Here is a 22,300-nt window from a genome sequence, read left to right as displayed (position 1 = left end):
TGGTTCAAGTTCAAAAGTCAACTTGCAGCATCAAAAACTGAAGTCGGTCATCTATTATAAAGAACCCGAAGCAGAAAGAATATGCTATTCTCTGTTTACTACCTTCCCACATATGACTGTGGGTGGTATCAGTTAAACATGCAAAATATTAAGCATTACTAAACTGCGTATTTTCACATCTAATGCTAAATTCCCAAAGGAATAGATTTAGCCTTAGCCTGTCCCCCAACCCCATCCCATTCATTTTAATTCCTAAGTCCTCGGGTGACCACAGAAGTCAATAAAGTTGAAAAAGAAACGTAGAATTTGATTTCATGAAAATCTTATTTAAGTGTTTGGGCTTTAAAAAATCCTAACTAAATATACTTAAAAGTTACCAAACTCATCATGTGTTAGTGTAGTAGTTTAGCTATTGCCTCACCCACAATAAAATAAACCTGATGCCACAATCCTTACCATCTACTAAGAATATTTGCATATAAGTAAAACATTTGAAATATGTCATCTATTTTCTCTTAACATCCTTCTAAAGTTAAAATGCTGAATATGAAATACACAAACAGACTAATGCTAACAGTTAGAAAATGTCTGTTCCCAGATTGGGGTGAAATTTTGCTATCAAATAAATACTCATTATTTTGGATTCCTTTCAGAATTGTGACATATATTTTAAAAATGTATCTCCTAGGGGAAAAAAATAAACCTGACACTAAACAGTACATAACTGCAAAAAAAAAAAAAAAGGCACTTACTTTAATAGAATTTAGGAGTTCACAAATACACTATTTAAGGGAGACCAAGGGTTTTCATTGCAACACATTTTTACCGCTTATGGCTAATGGTCAGAATGTTAACAGATAATACTGAAATATTTTACATATCAACTTCTAATTAGTTATAGCACCACATCCTTGGGGTGTGGGGTGATTTAAACCATTTTAAATGTAAACACTCATTTTCTTATCAGTTAAAAAAAAAGAACCCACTCCACCCTCTCTGCCAGTCTCTGATATACCTCAGAATACTAGTTACTTCACGGTGGGAAGGAATAGCTAATAAGTACATTTCTTTTTCAATCTGCTTCTCTACCCAGTCATTAAACATCAAATCCTGAAACTGAATTCAGCTACCTAGATCTTTCTACCGGGAATGCTCCCTATGGCACCTCAATCCCTTCCACTGTCACTTACTGCAACTGCCAAAGCCCCTCCTATTAATAGTAAATCCCTTTCATACTGACTCACTCTAACTCCAACTTGATGAAATAGACACCAAGCAGAATTTACAAAATTTGCAAATGGAATTTTCCTGTTTTCAAAGAATGAAAAAGGAAAGTAAAAGTAGAGCACACTCAGGCTAAGTTATACACACTTAAAGTTCAACCAATTTATAAGTATGTATGTGGCCTGTTCTATGTTAGTTCCGTTTAAACATTTTTTTTTTTAAAGTTTTGCCAAGCATTGTGTAATCACTGCCACAAGGCTAAATTTCACATGCAAGTGATTTTAATATGTAAATATAAACTTAAGTCATTACCCCCCAAGACTGTAAGACAATCTGGAAATTCTTCTTCAAAAAAATTTTCTCTTAAACTATGAAAATTTTTAACAGTACACACAGAAGTGGAGAGAATAATAGTAACAAGGAGCAGTCCTGTATTCATTCAACTACAATAATCAACTCGAGGCCACTTTTGTTTCATATCTACCTCTTACCCACTCCCTCCCCTCATTATTACCTTCAAAAAGAATGAAGAGGAAGACACCACCTTCGGTAAGAACACTGAGAAAAACCCAAAGACAGCAAAAGTACCAAAAACAAGCAAGTTAAGAAGTCAAAAGCCAAAAATGTAATTCTACAGCCACCTTACACAATTCCTTGGTAGGTGATAAATTAAAGAATTCAGTTAAACACAAAGATATAACCATCTTTAAGGATTTTAATGAAGTCCATAAAACCCAAAGGACCTATTTAAAATTATACCTAAAAAGACAAATAGAGAAATGTGATGAAAACGAACTTAAACATCTGCAATTAACTTACATTAACGTGGCACTTTAGTTCAAAAAGAAAAAAAATAGACTATTTAACATAATGTGTCAGAGAACTACAATTCAACCACTTGAGAAGCTGCTGAACACTTACACGCGTAAAACTGGTCCTTCTGATCCCTAATTATAGATTGATAACAATGTAGAAAGAAAACCAGGCATTTTAACGTTAAGTGGTTGAGAATGATGAAAATTAACCCCACTGTTCATCGGAAAGTATACGAGAGCAAGTCTAAACCACCTGAATTGTATGTCATTAAACAAATGCATCCACTTCCCAGGGCCTTTTTTTAACAAAATAAGTTCACGTATACCCTTAAACGCAACGCGCTAGCCTACAGACAGAATTAGGAGACCGCCTCCTGCTTTTGCTCCTAACCAATACGCAGAGAGAGAAGGTTGGCAGAAAAGTGCTGCGAGGACAGTAACAAACACCAGCAGCTCCCGAGCAGGCCCTGCTAGAGCCAGGAATGACGCACTTCGGTAACCCGACTCTTTCTCCCCTCCACCCCCGCCCCCAGCAGCGGTGCTGACACCGCCAACAGCCCGGAGTAGGAAAAAAGACAACAGAAAAAAGGCTGAGGTTGGACCGCACTAGATTTCATCAAGAAACCTCGATTATTCCTCTTTCGACACTAACCACTAGGACTAAACAGGAAAAGAAGCTTCGTGCTTAAGCAAGTCCCATCATGGTGGTTTAAGAGTCACTAAATTAAGCTGATAATGAGACCAATCCACAGAGACAAATACAGGGTGTGGCTGCTGTGAAATACGGCGGTCCGTGGGAGAAAAGGGGTATGGAATTTACACTCCAGTGTGAAGGGAAGATAGGGCTTTACGGTGGGAGGTGGGGGTGGCCCGCGCATTTTAAGGAACCATTGCAAACCAACACAAGCGTCTCGTTTACTTAAACCTAACCTTACAGATCAAAAGTTTCCAATAGATATATCACGTAAACTGTAAATTACCATTTAATCCAACACCATGGCCCTCAATTTAAAAACTACACCCAAGAGAAAGAAGGAGGGAGAGGGAAGAGGGGTGGTAGGCAACATAAAAAACATTCTAGGCCACGGAAGAGAAAGTCTCACAAACCGGATGAAACTACTAATGTAATATTAAAAATTAAAGCCGAGCACTGAAGCACGAAAAAAAAAAAAATCACACAATAACCCAGTCCAGTTAAGGATTAAAAATAAAATGACATATGCACCAAGGGGGAGCGGAAACTAAATGTCCAAAGTGCAGCGGTGTATTAAAAAAAACTAAAGGCAAAACAAGACATTCTCGCGACGGGGGGAAAAAAGGCCGAAATCAACAATACGTTCACGATTCTAGGCCAAAAGAAAATGGGAACAGGGCTCAAAGTTTTGCGGAACTACTTGATGCTGTTTCCCACACCTTCTCTCTCCCACGGCCCATCCGACCCTTTTCGTCCCAAAATCGCCGTCCGCAGATCTCCGGATCCAGGGGAGAAGAAAAAAGAAAGTCGACCCCGAGCAAGAATGAAAGTGTGGAGTGAAAACGCACAGGCTGCCTACCTGGGGCAAGGATCAGCTCAGTTCGTGCCTTGAGAAAGACAGTGCGGGTGGGGGTCAGAATGAAAAGCAGCACTAAAACTAAAACAAAAGTGGCGCCAAAACCCCCCAACAAACAGCCTTCCACTCCCGCCCTTCCCCCCTCCGCCCATGCCAGGCAGGCAGGGCCCCCTTCGGGGCAAGGTCTGCGCGCGGGGGCCAACACCGCCAGACCCCAGCCGATTTCGAAAATTGTTGCCCGAAGAAAACTGACCGAAGTCGGGCCTCGGAAGGGATGGAGAGATCGATGCCAATCGCCTTCCCCAGCAGTTCCCCCACCACGCGCTGGAGATGATGGGGCGGGGGAGAAGCAGAGGGGCCCGTCACATGAATGTTGTTCCCTCTCTAGGAAGGGAGGAAGAGAGAGAGGGAGGGGGGAGGGAGGGAAGGAAGGAGGGGAAGGGAGAAGGGAGGGGGCACGAGGGAGGGGTGTGATCAGAGTAGATTTTCCCTCGCCTCCCTCGGTCCGAGGCCCAAATATACACAACTGAGCCTCCTTTCTCCCCTCCCCCCAGGTTCCCAGCACCACCATTTTGCTCTGCCTTCCCCACACCGCGACACCGCGCTCTCCCCCACCCCAACCACAGCCTCCCCGGCTTTCCTCCCCTGACTACGGCTCGCACTCCACCCCACCTCCAGTTCGGGCTCTCCTAGGCTTAAGAGCCTGACGGAGAAAAGGAATCTAAATCTACTGCTACACAGAGAAGCGGAGCCTCCATCTTGCGCTGCTCCGCGTTCTCCATTTTGGGCCACCCATGGGGGGGGGGGGTCTCCGTAGAGGCCCCGAGGGAGAGTTGGGCGAGGGAAGGAAGAGAAAATCTTCAGCGAGGGTAGTCGAAAAGAAGAGCTCTGCGGTAGAAAGCCACTCTAGGAGTAGGAGGTAGGGAGGAAGGGGGGCTGGAAGTTCCTTGGAAGTGTTGGGGTAGCGACTTGGGGGAAGAAGGGAGAAAGGGCTGGGGGCGCCGCGGGGGCGAGGAAGACCCTCCCGCCTGGACTCTGCCCCCGCTCCACGGTTGCCCCCCGTGGGGACGAAGGAAGCAGAGGGGAAATTCAATGGCAACAGAGTGCCCAACCTCTTTCCCTCCCAACTCCTCTCTCTCGCCCTGTTTCAACCATACACACCTCACGGTGGGCCCCGCGCCCTCCGGGTGCCCCTCCAAACTTCTAGAAGCTTCGCCTCCGCCATTTTATAACTTACCTCCCCCCTCAGCGTACACAGAGGCAGCAACGAGACTGTTCGCCTCCCCCACTCCTCCTTCTTTCTCAGGCCGGGGGCTTCTTCACCCCTGGGCTGGTACAAGATATTTTTCCCCTTCCTCTTCTTTACACCCTCGAATTCTACTCAGGGACGGAAGCTCCCGCGGTTCTAGAGCGGTGGGGGGTTTTGAAAGTGGCGGTCGGATCCGGCGGGGTTTTTTTTCTTTTTTTTTTTTTTTTTTTTTTTTTTTGGTGGCGCTTCGGGATTGTTTGGGGTGTTCGCTCTTCGGCGACTTGGAGGCGAATGGAACGCGCAGGCGCCATCTGTCGGCCACGAACCCGCGCCCGGCTCCCGTTGGGAGGGAGCGCCATCTAGCGGCAGAGAGCTGCCACTGCAACGCCTGGCTCCCAGCCCTCCCACCCAGCGTCCTCCTCCCAGTCGCCGACCAATCGTGGCCGACTGACTCCCGGGTTCAGCTTCTCCGACGCCGCCCGCAAACCAGGCGCCGGCAGGGGCGCGCCGCCGAGTGGGGTAAACAAGGTGCCGTGCTCGCGCCTGACTTACTCTGTCGTTTAGCCGCGCTTCCGTCGCCGACCCGATCGAGCCGCGGTTTTTATATCTTTAGTGGGGTGTCGAGGGGAGGGCGATAGGAATGTCCGGCGGAGCCCAGGCCGTGGAAATTCAGAGGCCGGCTGGGCTCGCTCGGGGACTCGTTCCCTAGCCCCTCTGCCCCTCGCGCGGCCCTAAGGTGGCAGCCAAGTCGGGCATCACTCTTCGAAGTCCCCTCTTATGACACGCCCCGGCTAGGGGCCTGCGGCCCTACATTCCGGACCACCAATGTCCCCTTGTCCCTACCCCTTCCCACCAAAAGAACCCAACTCGCTTAACTCTGGCACCTGATTCTAAATGGTTTAATGAGAATGCTTGGGTTAGATCGGGGGCGGAGGAGAGATTGGTTTTGTTTGTTTTTTGCTTCGCGTGTGGAGAGAGAGCGAGCTGATTCTCTACCAGGAAGACCTGGCCCTGGAAAAGAAAGAGAAATTTTTTTGCTTTACAGCCCACTGGTCCGGTCTCCGAGAAAACGTGGTCTGTGTCTCCAGGGTCTAGAGTCCTAAGGAACTAGACTAGTACGCTAGGCCGGGCGCTCGACCAATTTGTTCGCCACTGTCCGGGCAGGGGAAGAGATAGGACTGAGCGAAGTGGAGGGAACTCGAAATTTGGGCAAAAGGAGTGGAGGGGGACCTACCCCGCCTCCACCGCGCATCCACTGCCTTCCTGGGCGGGGGCGGCCGCGCGAAACTGTTAGGAATTTAGGTTACCTCGCATCCTGCCTTCCCAACCCTCCCCGAAGATGTTTGAAGTGCGAAAAGACCCTTTCTGCTCCTCCGACCCCTGTTAACTCAAGTCCTTGTCAGCCTTATTTTTTTGTTTGTTTCAAATCCAGTGTACTGAACCTTTGACCGCCAAGAGTTCTTTACTCCGGGGAGAAAAACTCGGGGAGGGCCTATCCCCTCAGAAGCACCGCTTTTTCCTTGGACAGGAAGAAGTGACCTATTATAATGTCTCCATTGCTGTTAACAGAAGTTCGTAGATTCATAAAATAAGTGTTTGCTTCAGAAGTCTTCGTTTGGGTTCCTTTTTTGAAATTTTTGATGAAATATTTAATATTAAATTACATTTCAATTATTTGTTTTCCAATGAGAAATAGGCGAGCCCCATGTAAATAACGAAGCCTTCACTCCGATATCACTTCTAACATTCCTAATGTAATATGATTATTTTTAGTCCTTAAATTATATTCCTTCTGTATCTCTTGTTAGTTTCTCTCATCCTCTCTGCTTATTGTTTTTTTCTGCAACTTTACAAAAAGAGTTATACTATATTTAATCAACTGAACAATAAAAGTTAAACAGAAACATCTGAATACCAATAACCAGAAGTAAAATCTGAGACATTTTTACTTACCTCTAAAGCTTTAAGGAGTGGAATACTATTCAAAATAAATTTCCATTTCTTTTGTAGACCATCTTTGGTAGAATGCTATACAGTTTAATAGATTCAAGTTACAGAATGATGCAGCTAGAACATTAAATAGAGAGTAGTGGAAAATTTACAGAGTTATATAAGTTAATGCAAAATTCCACTTGAAGTAATAGAAAAATTGGGCCGTGTACCAAGTCATTTTTACATTAATTTAGTTCAATTGTGCCAAGTTAATCTCAATTGATATTAAATGATTTCCTGTCTTAGTATTAGCTGAAAACTACTGATTTTCTGCTCCAAATATCACATTTATAGTACATAGTACAAATAATTTTTTATCTATTTTATAAATTTGTGTTTTCAGTTAATTATCTGTGTAGCAACCAAGATTTTACACAATTTTATGCTTAGAACAAAACTGAAAAGCTCTTCTGTTTAGCAGATGTGCTTTCCATTTTGTGAAAAATACCACTGAAAATTAATAACTGAAACTGGTGTAACATCAGAAATAAATTTTGTAGCATTTTTGTACTGACATAAGAATATTTTACAGCAACCATTATTTTTTGTTAAAGCTCTTTCAAAAAATATTTATCAAGACTTCAATATGTACAGAATGCTAGGTGCCCCAGTCCTAAGAAGCGGAGTTTATTTCATGGGGTACTGAAAAACCTAAACAATTCACCCTTGGAACGTGAGGACAAACAGAAAATGCCATCAAATGAAATATGTAACTGATGGAAAATAATCTTGTTTGTAACATGTCCTTTATGAGAAAATATTATAAAGGCTTTGGGTGCCTAATAAGAAATAGTAAAAAAGGGGAGTTGAATAGTTAAGACTTACAAACATTTGATGCTATATAAAGGGCAAGATACTATTTGATGCAGAAATGTTCTGGTCACTAGAGATTCATATGCCACAGTATAGCAAAGATAATCCTCCAGGTTTACCACGGGCAGACTAAAACATCCCATAGTTCTCTTTGCTCTAACTCCATGCAAATGGAGCAAACTTCTGATTATAAATTAGGTTTTCCAGATAGTCTCCTCCTCTGGACAGCATATGTATATTTCTTATATTTTCAAACATCATTCTAAACATAACCTAAAACCCAGAAACCTAAAGGTAGATAAATAAATTTGAGTCCACAGAAATTAAAAATTATATATACCAAGATACCAGAAACAAAGTCAAAAGGTAAGCTAGAAACTGTGAGAAAATAATTTGCTATATGGATGAAAAAAGCTAATTTATTTAAGATACAGAGAACTATCAAAATCAACAAGATAAAATTTTAAATTCCAGTAGAAAAATGGACAAAGGAGCTGGGCACAGTGGCTCACACCTGTAATCCCAGCACTTTGGGAGGCTGAGTTGGGCGGATCACCTGAGGTCAGGGGTTTGACACTATCCTGGCCAACATGGTCAAGACCCTGTCTCTAAAAAAAAAAAAAAAAAAAAAAAAAAAGCCGGGCGCTGTGGCTCACACCTGTAATCCCAGCACTTTGGAAGGCCGAGGCGGGTAGATCACGAGGTCAAGAGATCGAGACCATCCTGATCAACATGGTGAAACCCCGTCTCTACTAAAAATACAAAAAATTAGCTGGGCATGGTGGCGCGTACCTGTAGTCCCAACTACTCAGGAGGCTGAGGCAGGAGAATTGCCTGAACCCAGGAAGTTGAGGTTGCGGTGAGCCGAGATGGCGCCATTGCACTCCTGCCTGGGTAACAAGAGCGAAACTCCGTCTCAAAAAAAAAAAAAAAAAAACAGAAAAACGGACAAAGGATATAGGCTACTTGTTGGAGACGAAATACAGATGGCTAATGCATATATAAAATAGTGCTCAGCCGGGCACGGTGGCTTATGCCTGTAATACCAGTACTTTGGGAGGCTGAGGCACGTGGATCGCCTAAAGTCAAGACCAGCCTGAGTTCAAGATCGCCTGAGTTCAAGACCAGCCTGGCCAACATAGTGAAACCCTGTCTCTAGTAAAAATACCAAAAATTAGCTGGGCATGGTGGCAGGCACCTATAATCCCAGCTACTAGGGAGGCTGAAGCAGAAGAATTGCTAGAACCCGGAAGGCAGAATTTGCAGTGAGCTGAGATAGCTCCATTGCACTCCAGACTGGGCAACAAAAGTGAAACTCCGTCTCAAAAAAAAAAAAAATAGTTCTCAACTTCATTTGCCACTAAGAAATGCAAATTAAATACAACCTCTCCTACCAGATTGCCAGAGATTTAAAATGTTGATAATACTTAGTGTGGGTAAAGAACTAAAAACTCTCATATATCATTGAGGGGAGAGTAAAGTTTAATAAATAAATAAACTTAAAAAAAAAAAAAGCTGGGTGTGGTGGCTCGCATCTGCAATTCTAACACCAGGAGGCCAAGGCAGGAGAATCACTTGAGCCCAGGAGTTTGAGACCAGCCTGGGCAACAAGGCAACACCCCATCTCTATGAACATTTTTAAAACTGAAGAAAAAGTTGAAAGTATCTCAGAGCAGTTAAATGTAAAACTGACCTAGTAATTCCATTTCTAGGAGTCTACCGTACAGATATGCTTATACAAATTATACCAGATGGTCGGGCATGGTGCCTCATGCCTGTAATCCCAGCACTTCAGGAGGCCAAGGTGGGTGGATCAAGAGGTCAAGAGGTGAAACCCTGTCTCTACTAAAAATACAAAAAATTAGCCAGGCATGGTGCCACGCACCTGCAGTCCCAGCTGTTTGGGAGGCTGAGGCAGGAGAATCACTTGAAACCAGGAGGCAGAGGTTGCAGTAAGCCAAGATCATGCTACAGCACTCCAGCCTGGGTGACAAGAGTGAGACTCCATCTCAAAAAAAAAAAAATGAGGCCAGGCACGGTGGCTCACGCCTATAATCCCAGCACTTTGGGAGGCCGAGGCGGGTGGATCACGAGGTCAAGAGATCGAGACCATCTTGGTCAACGAGGTGAAACCCCGTCTCTACTAAAAATACAAAAATTAGCTGGGCATGGTGGCGCGTGCCTGTAATCCCAGGTACTCGGGAGGGTGAGGCAGGAGAATTTCTTGAACCCAGAAGGCAGAGGTTGCAGTGAGCCGAGATCGTGCCATTGCACTCCAGTCTGGGTAACAACAGCGAAACTCCATCTCAAAAAAAAAAGAAAGTTACCAGGTAATAAATAAACAAAGTTATACAGAAATACATATGGAAAGATTTTCATTATAGCTTTGAAATAGAAACTGACAATAGAAATGGCAATCAGGGGACTGAGTGAAGAAATTATATGTCCATACAATGGAGTCCTATGCCCACCATTAAAACAAGTATATATTTATTAATATTGCAGATATTCTAAGATATGAGAAAAAATCAAGTTACAATTACCTGTATAGTGTGATCTCATTTTAGAATATATATGTTTATATATACATGTATTTGCTTGCATATGTATAAAACATTTTTTTTGTAGAGACGGCATCTCACTGTGTTGCCCAGGCTGGTTATGAACTCCTGTTCTTAAGCAATTCTCCTGCCTTAGCCTCCCAAACTGCTGGGATTACAGGCATGAGCCACCACGCCCAGCCATAACATTCTTGAATATACAGGAAACCTAACAGCAGTTACCACTCAGGAAAGAGGCAGTATAGATCCATGACTTGTCATTCTACTTTTCATTTTGTACATTTCTACCTTATTTTATTCTTTTTTTTTTTTACAGTGACCATGTATTAATTATGGAAGTTTTAAGATCTTACACTGGTTGCTCCAGAAAACAGTTTGGCACTTTCCTACAAAGTTAAATACATACTTACCATCTGACCCAGCAATATCACTCCTGAGCATTTATCCCAAAGAAATGAAAATTTATGTTTGTACAAAAACCTACACATGAGTACTTATAGCAGCTTTTATTTGTGATAGCCAAAGCAAACTGGTTCCATCATGGAATGGAATACAAATCAGCAATAAAAAGAAACTCTTGGCGGTACACAGTGGCTCACACCTGTAATCCCAGCACTTAGGGAGGCCGAAGTAGGTGAATCACCTGAGGTCAGGAGTTAAAGACCACCCTGCCCAACATGGTGAAACTCCATCTACTAAAAATATAAAATTTAGCCAGGCAAGGTGGCAGGCACCTGTAGTCCAAGCTACTCGGGAGGCTGAGGCAGGAGAATTCCTTGAACCTGGGAGGCGGAGGTTGCAGTAAGTTGAGATGAAGCCACTGCACTCCAGCCTAGGCGACAAGCAAACCTCTGTCTCTAGATATATAAATAAATGAACTATTGATACATACAATAAACTTACATGGATCTGAAGGGTATTATGCTTAGTGGGAAAAAAAATCTCAAAGAGTTACAATGGAATCATTGTAACTAATATGTAATATTAGCAAAATGAAAATATTAGCAAAATGAAAAATTATAGTTATGGAGGACAGATCAGTGGTTGACAAGGATTAGGGTTGGGAAGAGACTGAGTATTAAGGGGTTACATGAGAGAGTTTTTTGTGGTGATGGAACAATGCATCCTGATTTGGGTGATGGTTCCTCAAATCCACAGGTGGTACAATTTTAGAGAACTACAAATACAGACACACACAAGTACATGAGAAAACCTGGTGGAATCCATATAAGGTCTGCATTTGAGTTGATAGTGCTGTATTGTCAATTTCCTGGATTTGACAAGGTGCTATGGTTATGGTTATCATTGGGGCAAAGCTTTGTGAAGGGTACGTGGAAATTCTCTCTACCGTTTTTGCTACTTCTTATGAGTCCTCAACTATTTCAAAGTGAATAAATTGTAATAAAAATTTTAACACTGGGACTGTGCACGTTGGCTCATGCCTGCAATTCCAACACTTTGGGAGGCTGAGGTGAGAGGATCACTTGAATCCAGGAGTTTGAGACCAGCCAGGCATGGTAGCATGCTCCGTAGTCCCAGCTATTCTGGAGACTGAGGTGGTAGGATGGTTTGAGCTCTGGAGGTGGAGAATCTTTGAGCCTTGGGGGTCAAGGTGTGAGCTGAGATTGCACTACTGCACTCCAGCTTGAAAGACAAACTGAGACCCTGTCTCCAAAAAAAAAAGGCACTGGTAATAAATGAAAAAATTAATTGGTTATTGGAAAGATAATTACTCCATTACAAAATAATAAATTGAATTTCTGGTTTACAAATCAGCTTTTTATAAACCTGGATATAATGACTTAATTTCCAAGATCCTTATCATTGCCCATATGAACTTACATGATTAAGGGCCTGATGCTGCAATAATTAGGAATAGACCTTGGACCTGTAGCTGTAACAGGAAATAGACATACCAATAACCCTTGTCTAAAACAAATAACTGGCACCTTGTAAGACATCTTAAATACCCTATTACTAGATTTGCTGATTTTTTTTCTTTGCTTTTAATGATTTACAGTGTTCCTAGTATGAGTTAATGGAACTAAAGCTCTATCTTTTGTTTGTTTTGAGACTGAGTCTCGCTCTGTCACCCAGGCTGGAGTGCAATGGCACGGTCTCGGCTCACTGCAACCTCCGCCTCCGGGGTTCAAGCAATTCTTCTGCCTCAGCCTCCCGAGTAGCTGGGACTACAGACGTGTCACCATGCCTGGCTAATTTTTTTTTTTTCAAGACGGGGTTTCACCATGTTAGTCAGGCTGGTCTTGAACTCCCGACCTCAGGTGATCCGCCTGCCTTGGCCTCCAAAGTGCTTGGATTACAGACGTGAGCCACCACGCCCAGCCACCTGGCTAATTTTTGTATTTTTGGTAGACATGGGGTTTACCAAATTGGCCAGGCTGGTCTCAAACTCCTGACCTCATGATTCACCTGCCTCGGCCTCCCAAAGTGTGACAGGCATGAGCCACCGCGCCGGCAGCCCCTTCCACTTCTCATCTAACTACAATAGTAGTTCCAGATCCAGTTTCTTTCACATCCACTCCAATCCTGATTAGATTACTTCCTTATTTTTATGCATGCTTACTAACTCTCTTACCTTCTTGCTTACTCTAACTCATTCATTTACATACTCTTTTTTTCTTTCTTTTTAACTTAATGACCAATGTACATACTCCCTTGTTGTCTTAGTTGGCCTACACCAACGTTCCTCTAACACTGATATGCATAAGAATCACCTAGGGATCTTGCTGAAATGCAAATTCTGATTCTGTAAGTCTGTGGCTACAGCAGAACCTAAGACTTTGCATTTCTTTGTGTGTGTGTGTGTCTGTGTGTGTGTGTTGTGTAGAGACAGGGTGTCACTATGTCACCCAGGCTGGAGTGCAATGGCACAATCTTGGCTCACTGGAACATCCACCTCCTGGGCTCAAGCCATTCTCCCATCTCAGCCTCCCAAGTAGTTGGGACTACAGGTACCTGCCACCATACTCAGCTAAATTTTGTTTTTGGTTTTGTTTTTTTGCACTTTTAAGAGAGAGATTTCCGCCATGTTCCCCAGGCTAGTCTCAACTCCTGGGCTCAAGCTATCCGCCTGCCTCCACCTCCCAAAGTGCTGGGATTACAGGCACAAGTCACCACGCCTACCTGGCTGAGACTTTGCATTTCTAACAAACTTCCTGTACACTCCCATGTTGCTGGTCTAAAGTCCATAGTCTGAGTAGTGAGGATCTGAAGAATCAAGTACAAACTCTAGGGTAACTTTCAGTGCCTTCCATGGTTTTATCCAAATCTCATCATTCATAACTGTGAACATTACATACTGAGGTAATGTTCATTGTTGCATTCTCAGCCCTTAGTATAAAGCCTGAAATAGGATAGGTGCTCAAAAAATATTTGTTGAATGATTGAAAGAATGAATGAACAAACAGCTGCTCCCTGTTCGTTATGCCATGCATTCAGAGCAAACTAAATTACTCGCAGGCTGGGAGCCGTGACTCACACCTGTAATCGCAGCACTTTAGGAAGCTAAGGCAGGATTGCTTGTGCCCAGGAGTTTAAGATCAGCCTGGGCAACAAAGGGAGACCCTGTCTCTACAAAAAAATTCAAAAATTTAGCCTAGGCATGGTGGCCTATGCTTGTAATCTCAGCACTTTGGGAAGCTGAGACAGGTGGATCACCTGAGGTCAGGAGTTCGAGACCAGCCTGACCAACATGGTGCAACCCTTTCTTTAAAAAAAAATTTTTTTTTAATTAAAAATTTAGGCTGGGCATGGTAGCTCAAGCCTGTAATCCCAGCACTTTGGGAGGTTGAAGCAGCTGGATCACAAGGTCAGGAGATTGAGACCATCCTGGCCAACATGGTGAAACCCATCTCTTTTTTCTTTGAGACAGAGTTTCGCTCTTGTTACCCAGGCTGGAGTGCAATGGTGCGATCTCGGCTCACCGCAACCTCCGCCTCCTGGGTTCAGGCAATTCTCCTGCCTCAGCCTCCTGAGTAGCTGGGATTACAGGCACAGGCCACCATGCCCAGCTAATTTTTTGTGTTTTTAGTAGAGACGGGGTTTCACCATGTTGACCAAGATGGTCTCGATCTCTTGACCTCGTGATCCACCCGCCTCGGCCTCCCAAAGTGCTGGGATTACAGGCTTGAGCCACCGCGCCCGGCCCCAAACCCATCTCTACTAAAATACAAAAAATTAGCCAGTCATGGTGGCACACACCTGTAGTCCCAGCTACTTGGGAGGCTGAGGCAGGGGAATTGCTTGAACGCAGGCAGTGGAGGTTGCACTGAGCTAAGATAGGTCAGTGCACTCCAGCTGAGTGACAGAACAAAACTCCATCTCAAAAAAAAAAGCAAAAATTAGCCAGGTGTGGTAGTGGGTACCTGTAATCCCAGCTACTTGGGAGGCTGAGGCAGGAGAATCACTTGAATCCAGGAGGCAGAGGTTGCAGTGAGACAAGCAGAGTGGCATTGCACTCCAGCCTGGGCAACAGGAGTGAAACTCTGTCTCAAAAAGTATATATAAATAAAACACGTACTTTATTATATATATATATATATTTTTTTTTTTTTTTTTTTTTTTGAGACCGAGTTTTGCTCTTGTTACCCAGGCTGGAGCGCAATGGCGCAATCTTGGCTCACCGCAACCTCCGCCTCCTGGGTTCAGGCAATTCTCCTGCCTCAGCCTCCCGAGTAGCTGGGATTACAGGCACGCACCACCGTGCCCAGCTAATTTTTTTTTTTTTTTTTTTTTAGTAGAGACGGGGTTTCACCATATTGACCAGGATGGTCTCGATCTCTTGACCTCGTGATCCACCCGCTTCGGCCTCCCAAAGTGCTGGGATTACAGGCTTGAGCCACCGCGCCCGGCCACTTTATTATATTTTTATTTATTTTTTTATGAGATGGAGTTTCACTCTTGTTACCCAGGCTGGAGTGCAATGGCGTGATCTTGGCTCACCACAACCTCCGCCTCCTGGGTTCAGGCAATTCTCCTGCCTCAGCCTCCTGAGTGGCTGGGATTACAGGCACGTGCCACCATGCCCAGCTAATTTTTTGTATTTTTAGTAGAGATGGGGTTTCACCATGTTGACCAGTGTGGTCTCGATCTCTTGACCTTGTGATCCACCCGCCTCGGCCTCCCAAAGTGCTGGGATTACAGGAGTGAGCCACCTCACCTGGCCTAAAACACGCACTTTGAAAGAACTGGGGCTGAGGCAGGAAGATCACTGGAGCCCAGGTGTTCAAGGTTGCAGTGAGGTATGATCACACCACTGTACTCCAGCCTGGGCAACAGAGCAAGACCCTGTCTCTTTTTTTTTTTTTTTTTTTGTCCTTTTGTGTCTGGTTTATTTCACTTAGCATAAGACCCTGTCTCTTAAAAAATAAATGCATAATTTGAAATACTAAAACAAAGAACTGGAGAAGTTTGTGCTAGAGACATAGGCAAGAGCCTAATCATAGAGGGCCCTTGTATGCAGTGCTGAGGAAGGACTTTGGCATCCAGTAGGCAATAGAGAGCCATAGAAGCTACGTATTCAGATTGACATTTTAGAAAGGTGTCAATCTGTGTGATGTACTGGAAAGAGATACACAGTCTGAGAGCTGATGGGGCTGAACTAAGCAGTGGCAGTCAAAATGTACCCAGGGTTTAGATGAGGTATATATATGTTTTTTAGCCTGAAACAAGATGATAACTACAGTCAAAAACTTCATTTTGTCTTTGATAATCCATTCAGTTTTCCTTTTTTGTGTATTTTTGCATGTAGAGGCACAGCCTTCACTGAATGGTGGTGTCTTCATGGAAGCAAAATTGAAACTTATGGATATCTGGAAATTTCAAGGAAAAACTACCTTCTACCTAAATCATTTGAGAAATACTAGCCAAAATAATTGGTTCCTATCAGAAACTAATTATATCACTACTTAACGCTGCCATTGGTCCTAGAGTTACCTGTATTAAGTAAACATGTCATAGGGTTTGTTTGTGTAGACAGATGACATTTGCATTATTTTTTCAGTGCAGATGTTTAATAAACAACAACAAAACACTTATCAAGGCACAAGCAGACCTATCAACTCAGACTTATGGAAACAGAGGCATTGCTGTTAACAGAAAATATAGACCCTACCCCCAACAACAAATATTTTTTGGCTCCTTCCCCATATTGCTGAAAGTGATTTGGTTAAAATTAATATTGCCCAGAACCACCACATGACTCTCTTATTGGTACACATACAAGCTTATAAAGCCAAGGTCATACTAATAAGAAGGACACTAATATTAATAACAATAAAAACTATTCAAGTTTAAGCGAAGTATTACCGTAACTACCAACATTAAGTGAAATTCAAACACTATTAGCCTTAGCCATGGTAGTCAATAAAAAAGGAAAATGAGCAAAAGAAAAAAGAAAAAAAAATGGAAAAAACAGAGAAACAGAATTCAAACACTATTACCACTGTCAGCATTCGATGTCTGTCATTGGTAGCAACTTTACTGCTATATCCTGATAGCACTTCTAATGTTAGACACTAGAAATTAATGCTAGAACTGCTTGTGGAAAGATTAAGAGGTGTGAAGAGAGGATGAGTGGAGGTTTGCAAAGTAGAAAAGTACTAAGGATAGAAACTTCTGAGAAAATACATTTATCTCAAATATATAGCAGTACTGGATTAGATCCTGGACCAAACTTTTTTTTTTTTTTTTTTTGAAGATGGAGTCTTGCTCTGTCGCCCAGGCCAGAACACAGTGATGCCATCTCGGCTCACTGCAACCACCACCTTTCAGGTTCAAGCCATTCTTGTTCCTCAGCCTCCCTAGTAGCTGGAATTACAGGTGCATGCTACCACACCAGCTAATTTTTGTATTTTTAGTAGAGATGGGGTTTCACCATGTTGGCCAAGCTGGTCTTGAACTCCAGCTTGGACCTCAAGTGATCCATGCGCCTTGGCCTCCCAAAGTGCCGAGATTTCAGGCATGAGCCACCATGCCCAGCCTAATAATACTGAATTAGTGTTAATTTCCTGATTTTGACAATTACATTGTGGTTATGTAGGAGGGTGTCTTTATTCCTAAGAAGTACATGCTGCAGTATTTAGGGGTAAAAAGGGCATTATGTCTGCAACTTATCCTCAAATGGTTCAGAAAGAAAGGTAATATAAATATATTCCTTATGCATACCTTATATACAGTGGCAGTGTGTTACACTGTTAGCACCATCTCACTAGAATCGATGGTACATATGTCTTCCCAACTCTGGTTCAGTGATTTCAGGTTGATAGCTTGAAATCAGCCATGATGGGAGTACTTACACCATGGAAATTGGCAAACACTAGAGACCAGTCTATTTCCCCCCACCAGGAGAGCCAGTAGTTAAAACATATTTGTCAGGAATGTAATTCAAAGATTATGTCCAGATTTATTAATCTTTTGTGTGTTGTTATAATTGATGGGTTAATCTATTTTGCTTTTAACCTGAGTTGATTGATTAAAAAAAAAAAAAAAAAACTAGTGATAAGGCCAGGCATGGCGGGGTGTGGTGGCTCACGCCTGTAATCCCAGCACTTTGTGAGGTCGAGGCAGGCAGATCACCTGAGGTAGGGAATTCGAGACCAGCCTGACCAACATGAAGAAACCCCGTCTCTACTAAAAAATACAAAAAATTAGCCTGGCATGGTGGTGCATGCCTGTAATCCCATGTTAGGGAGGCTGAGGCAGTAGAATCAATCACTTGAACCTGGGAGGCAGAGGTTGTGGTGAGCCGAGATCACGCCATTGCACTCCAGCCTGGGCAACAAGAGCGAAACTCCGTCTCAAAAAAAGAAAAATGGCCAGGCACAGTGGTTCAGGCCTGTAATCCCAGCACTTCGGGAGGCCGACGCTAGTGGATCACTTTAGTAGAGAGGGGATTTTGCCATGTTGCCCAGAAGGCAAAACCCCCCTATACTAAAAATACAAAAATTAACCATACGTGGTTGCGTGTGCCTGTAGTCCCTGCTACTGACGTGAAAGGATGAGATGGGAGGATGGCTTGAGCCCAGGAGGTGGAGGCTGTAGTGAGCCAAGATTGTACCACTGCCCTCAAGCCTGGATGATAGAGCCAGACCCTATCTCAAAAACAAAAACCTAGTAAAAAGTACCTAATAATGATAACATATTTTAATATGCCATCTTTTCTCATCCTCTAATCACCAGAAGCATCTTTCAAACTTGTCTTCCCAAGGAAGTAGGTAAATATATACATTATCCTAGCTTTGTAGTTATTTATTATATGCCATAAACTAAAAGTAATCACATACCTAGTAGCAGGAACCAATTTAGCTGTGCCTAGACATAATGCTTGCTTCCCAAGCTTCTGAATCCTTCATTGGACTTTGTCAAGCCTCATATTCCCCACAAAGTCTCTTTTTTGGGTTTGTTTTTTTTTTTTTTTTTTTTGAGACGGAGTTTCAGTCTGTTGCCCAGGCTGGAGTGCAGTGGTACGATCTCGGCTCACTGCAACCTCTGCCTCCCGGGTTCAGGCAATTTTCCTGCCTCAGCCTCCAGAATAGCTGGGATTATGGACACCTGCCACCACGCCTGGCTAATTTTTGTATTTTTATTAGAGACCGGGTTTCACCATGTTGGCCAGGCTGGTCTCAAACTCCTGACCTCAAGTGATTCCACCACCTCGGCCTCCCAAAGTGCTGGAATTACAGGTGTGAGCTACCACACCTAGCATAAAGTCTCTCTTGAATATTGCGTTCCACATTTGTCCCTTCCCTTCATTTGGAAGAATATGTTGAAGATACATAGAGGGGCATCCATACCAATTACCTCACTTCTCAAGGAAGACACTGAAGAGTCAACAGATTAACTTCCCTGGCATAACACGTGGTTCACTAACAGGAGCAGTACCCTAGTCATCTCATCCCCAAGTCCTAGGCTGTTTCTCTGCACCACTAGAGAACACATTTTACAGAGAGTGGATACAAGATCATAGTTTTCTGCTTCCTAGCCAACCTTAGTATGCTTATTCATTTCAGGAGTAGAAACATCTGTCTAGCGCAGTAGATGCTTAATAAATAAAACTTGGGGATCAATAAATATTTGATATATCCATTGGTTTGGAATGCCTTTCATATAGTCTTTTTTTTCAAAGATGCTTTTTGATTTATTTATGGAGCTATAAAACTTGACATGCATTTTCTTAGAGCTGTAAATGAAGAGCTGGCTACCAACAATGAAAGTCGATGACTTGTTTCACAGAGGGTGGGACATACAAATGTTTAGGTGCCAAATTAGAAAATGACATCAGCCTTGGAGTCTTTACTGAAGTTTTATCCTTTCAGAGCTAAATATGGCTTATAGAACACTTTGAGAATCAACTTAAAGTGACTTTCCAGGGCAAAACATAGCCAATTAGATATTCATAAAGAAGTATATCAACTAGTAGTACAAGAAAAAGCAAAAAGAAAAAAAGAAAATAGTGGCCATCCCAAGTTCTTTGTCCCTATTTAAAAAAAAAAAGGGAGAGGGTCAAAAGAAAAATAAATAAATAAAATGGGAAAAAAAACACTTTTCTACAATCTTTAAAAAGAGAAAATTATAAAAAAAAAATTTAAAGAAATTTTCAAAAAGACCACCAGATGAAATTTAATGAGGTTAGTAGTCTATTTAAGATCCCAATCAGGCTGGGCGTAGTGGCTCACGCCTGTCATCCAAGCACTTTGGAGGCCAAGGCGGACGGATCACCTGAGGTCAGGAGTTTAAGACCTGCCTGACCAATATGGTGAAACCCCATCTTTAAAAGTATATAAATTAAAAAATTAAAGAAAAAAAGAACCCAATCATCAGAAACTTTTAAATTGGGGTCTTTATTCCTTTATGAGTTGTTGAAACATTCTTAAGGTTTACAGCTTGCCATTCAGCAAGTTAAGAACAATAAAACACTCACTTGATGAATTCAGTCTTATTTCCCAAGAAGAAATAACAAAACAGAGTTTGAAAAAACATTCATTTGTCAGAACTATTATGACACGGAGCTCAAAGACCTTTGAAGTACAATGATCAATCAGGTGTTTTATATATTGTACCAAAAATGGTATGCTGTTTGATTGGAAATCAGGTTCTATCCTTCAATCTAAAAATAGCAGTATATGAAAATTGAAAGGCAATCAAAAATACGTAAGATAAGTTGCTGTCATGACATCATTACTTCAACCAAATTGTGATTTTGATGCTCAAGAGGATAGTTGCAAATGTTTAGAAAGTTACAAACACTTGGTTTTGAAGACAGGGAAATGGATGAGACATAGTTCCTTTGCTTGTGAAAAATAAATCAAAACCATAAGTTTTTAGAAATTTATCTTTTAGGGCCAGGTGCGGTGGCTCACGCTTGTAATCTCAGCACTTTGGGAGGCTGAGTCAGGCAGATCACGAGGTCAGGAGATCGAGACCATCCTGGCTAACATGGTGAAACCCCATCTCTACTAAAAATACAAAAAAATTAGCTGGGCATGGTGGTGGGCGCCTGTAGTCCCAGCTACTCATGAGGCTGAGGCTGGGGAATCACTTGAATCCAGGAGGCATAGGTTGTAGTGAGCTGAGATCACACCACTGCACTCCAGCCAGGATGACAGAGTGAGGCTCCATATTAAAAAAAAAATATCTTTCTAGAAATATTTAAAGATGAACTTTACAGAAATTCTGTTGTATATGTGCACAAGAAGACAGGTACAAAGATGTCCATTGCAGCATTTTTATAATAGCAGCAATCTAAATTTTCATTTAAAAGAGTGGGTAAATATAGTGCAGTATGTTCATAAGATGGAATATAATACAATAGTGAAAAAGAATGCTACATGTATCAACATGGATAAATTTCAAAAACATGTAAAAAACTAAGATGCAGAATAATCACTAACATAATGTTTAGAATAATTTTCTGTGTAGTCTACATATCAACTCATTTAATCCTTAAAACAACCTTATGAGGTAGGTGATGTTACGAATTATCATTTTATAGATGAGTTAAATGAGGCACAGAGAGATTAATTTGTCCAAGATCATAGAGCTAGTAACATGGACAGCATATATTCCAGACTAGCTCTGGCTCCAGTGTTTGTACTTTTATACACTGAGCTGTACTGCTTCTATTATTTATTGTATGATACCATTTATGTAAAGCTTAGAATATGCAAAACAATGTTATGTAGTTTATGGATAAATATATATATAATAAAAATATGAAAAACGTGCATGGAAATGAAGGCATCAAATCCGTGACTGCGTCTACTTCTGAGAAAGAGAAAAAGGGGTAATGAATGGAGTTAGGAAACTTCAACTGTATCTGTAAAGCCATATTTCCTTTAAAAAAAAAAAGGTGGAGGCTGAAAGAAGTAAAAAACAAAACAAAACAAAAAGGATCTCCAGGCTGGGCATAGTGGCTCATGCCTGTAATCCCAGCACTTTGGGAGACCGAGGCAGACAGATCACTTGAGGTCAATAGTTGGAGACCAGCCTGGCCAACATGATGAAACCCCGTCTCCAGCTGTCCTCCATCCTGGTGACAGATCGAGACTGTGTCTCAGAGAAAAAAATAAAAAAGGATCTCCAATAAGTACCGGAAACTTAAGATTTGACAATGCCTGGTGGTGCATATGTGGGGGTTTATTATATCGTTCTCTATATTTTTCTGTATATGTAAGATATTTCATAATGTTTAAAACAGAAACTTTTAAAAAGAAGAAATGAAAAAGGTATAATATGAAGGCAGAATATTTGTCTTGGATCTCAAATGTAATGAAAACTTCTGATTGTAATTTTAAATATTTATACAAATAATGCAAAATAAAGATTATGTGAAGTTCAGAAAATCTTTTTCATTTTGGTTGAAATGCACTAGGATGTTTAATAAAAGCTCAATGATAGAGTCTGAGAAAAATTAGATTCTACAGATAAAAGTAATGAAAACCTCACAATAAAATATTATTAGCATACTTTCATGTAAACACCATATAAAGTCTCTTGAAAGATGATGGCCAAGCTCAAACCAGAGGTCCACATACTCATTTTGGAATTCCTTGAATGTAATACTGTTGCTTATGCATT

The 22,300-nt window shown here is 42.1% G+C and overlaps 1 protein-coding gene and 1 pseudogene across 26 annotated transcripts in view; one reads left to right on the top strand and one right to left on the bottom strand.

Moving 5' to 3' along the window:
* Positions 1-5,131, bottom strand: part of STAG2 (STAG2 cohesin complex component) — a 145,049-nt gene extending 139,918 nt beyond the window's left edge. For 10 of the 25 annotated variants that reach the window (XM_035288954.3, XM_078362333.1, XM_078362330.1 and 7 more), the window contains exon 1: positions 3,843-3,993. The gene's annotated coding sequence lies outside the window, so the exon portion shown is untranslated. Of the gene's footprint in view, positions 1-3,592; positions 3,994-4,261; positions 4,386-4,826 lie in introns of those variants that run through there. The other 15 variants (XM_078362326.1, XM_078362332.1, XM_035288958.3 and 12 more) reach the window with 4 other exon arrangements.
* LOC103790361 (small ribosomal subunit protein bS21m pseudogene) overlaps positions 4,432-22,300 on the top strand; it is a 107,164-nt pseudogene continuing 89,295 nt past the window's right edge. Inside the window, exon 1 of the transcript XR_013531392.1 lies at positions 4,432-4,508. The product of XR_013531392.1 is annotated as a small ribosomal subunit protein bS21m pseudogene (transcript). The remainder of the gene's footprint in view (positions 4,509-22,300) is intronic.

This window comes from Callithrix jacchus, chromosome X (genome assembly GCF_049354715.1).
Source record: "Callithrix jacchus isolate 240 chromosome X, calJac240_pri, whole genome shotgun sequence".
NCBI lineage: Eukaryota > Metazoa > Chordata > Mammalia > Primates > Cebidae > Callithrix > Callithrix jacchus.
The sequence above is the reverse complement of the archived record's forward strand: the minus strand, read 5'-3'. Positions and strand labels throughout refer to the sequence as shown.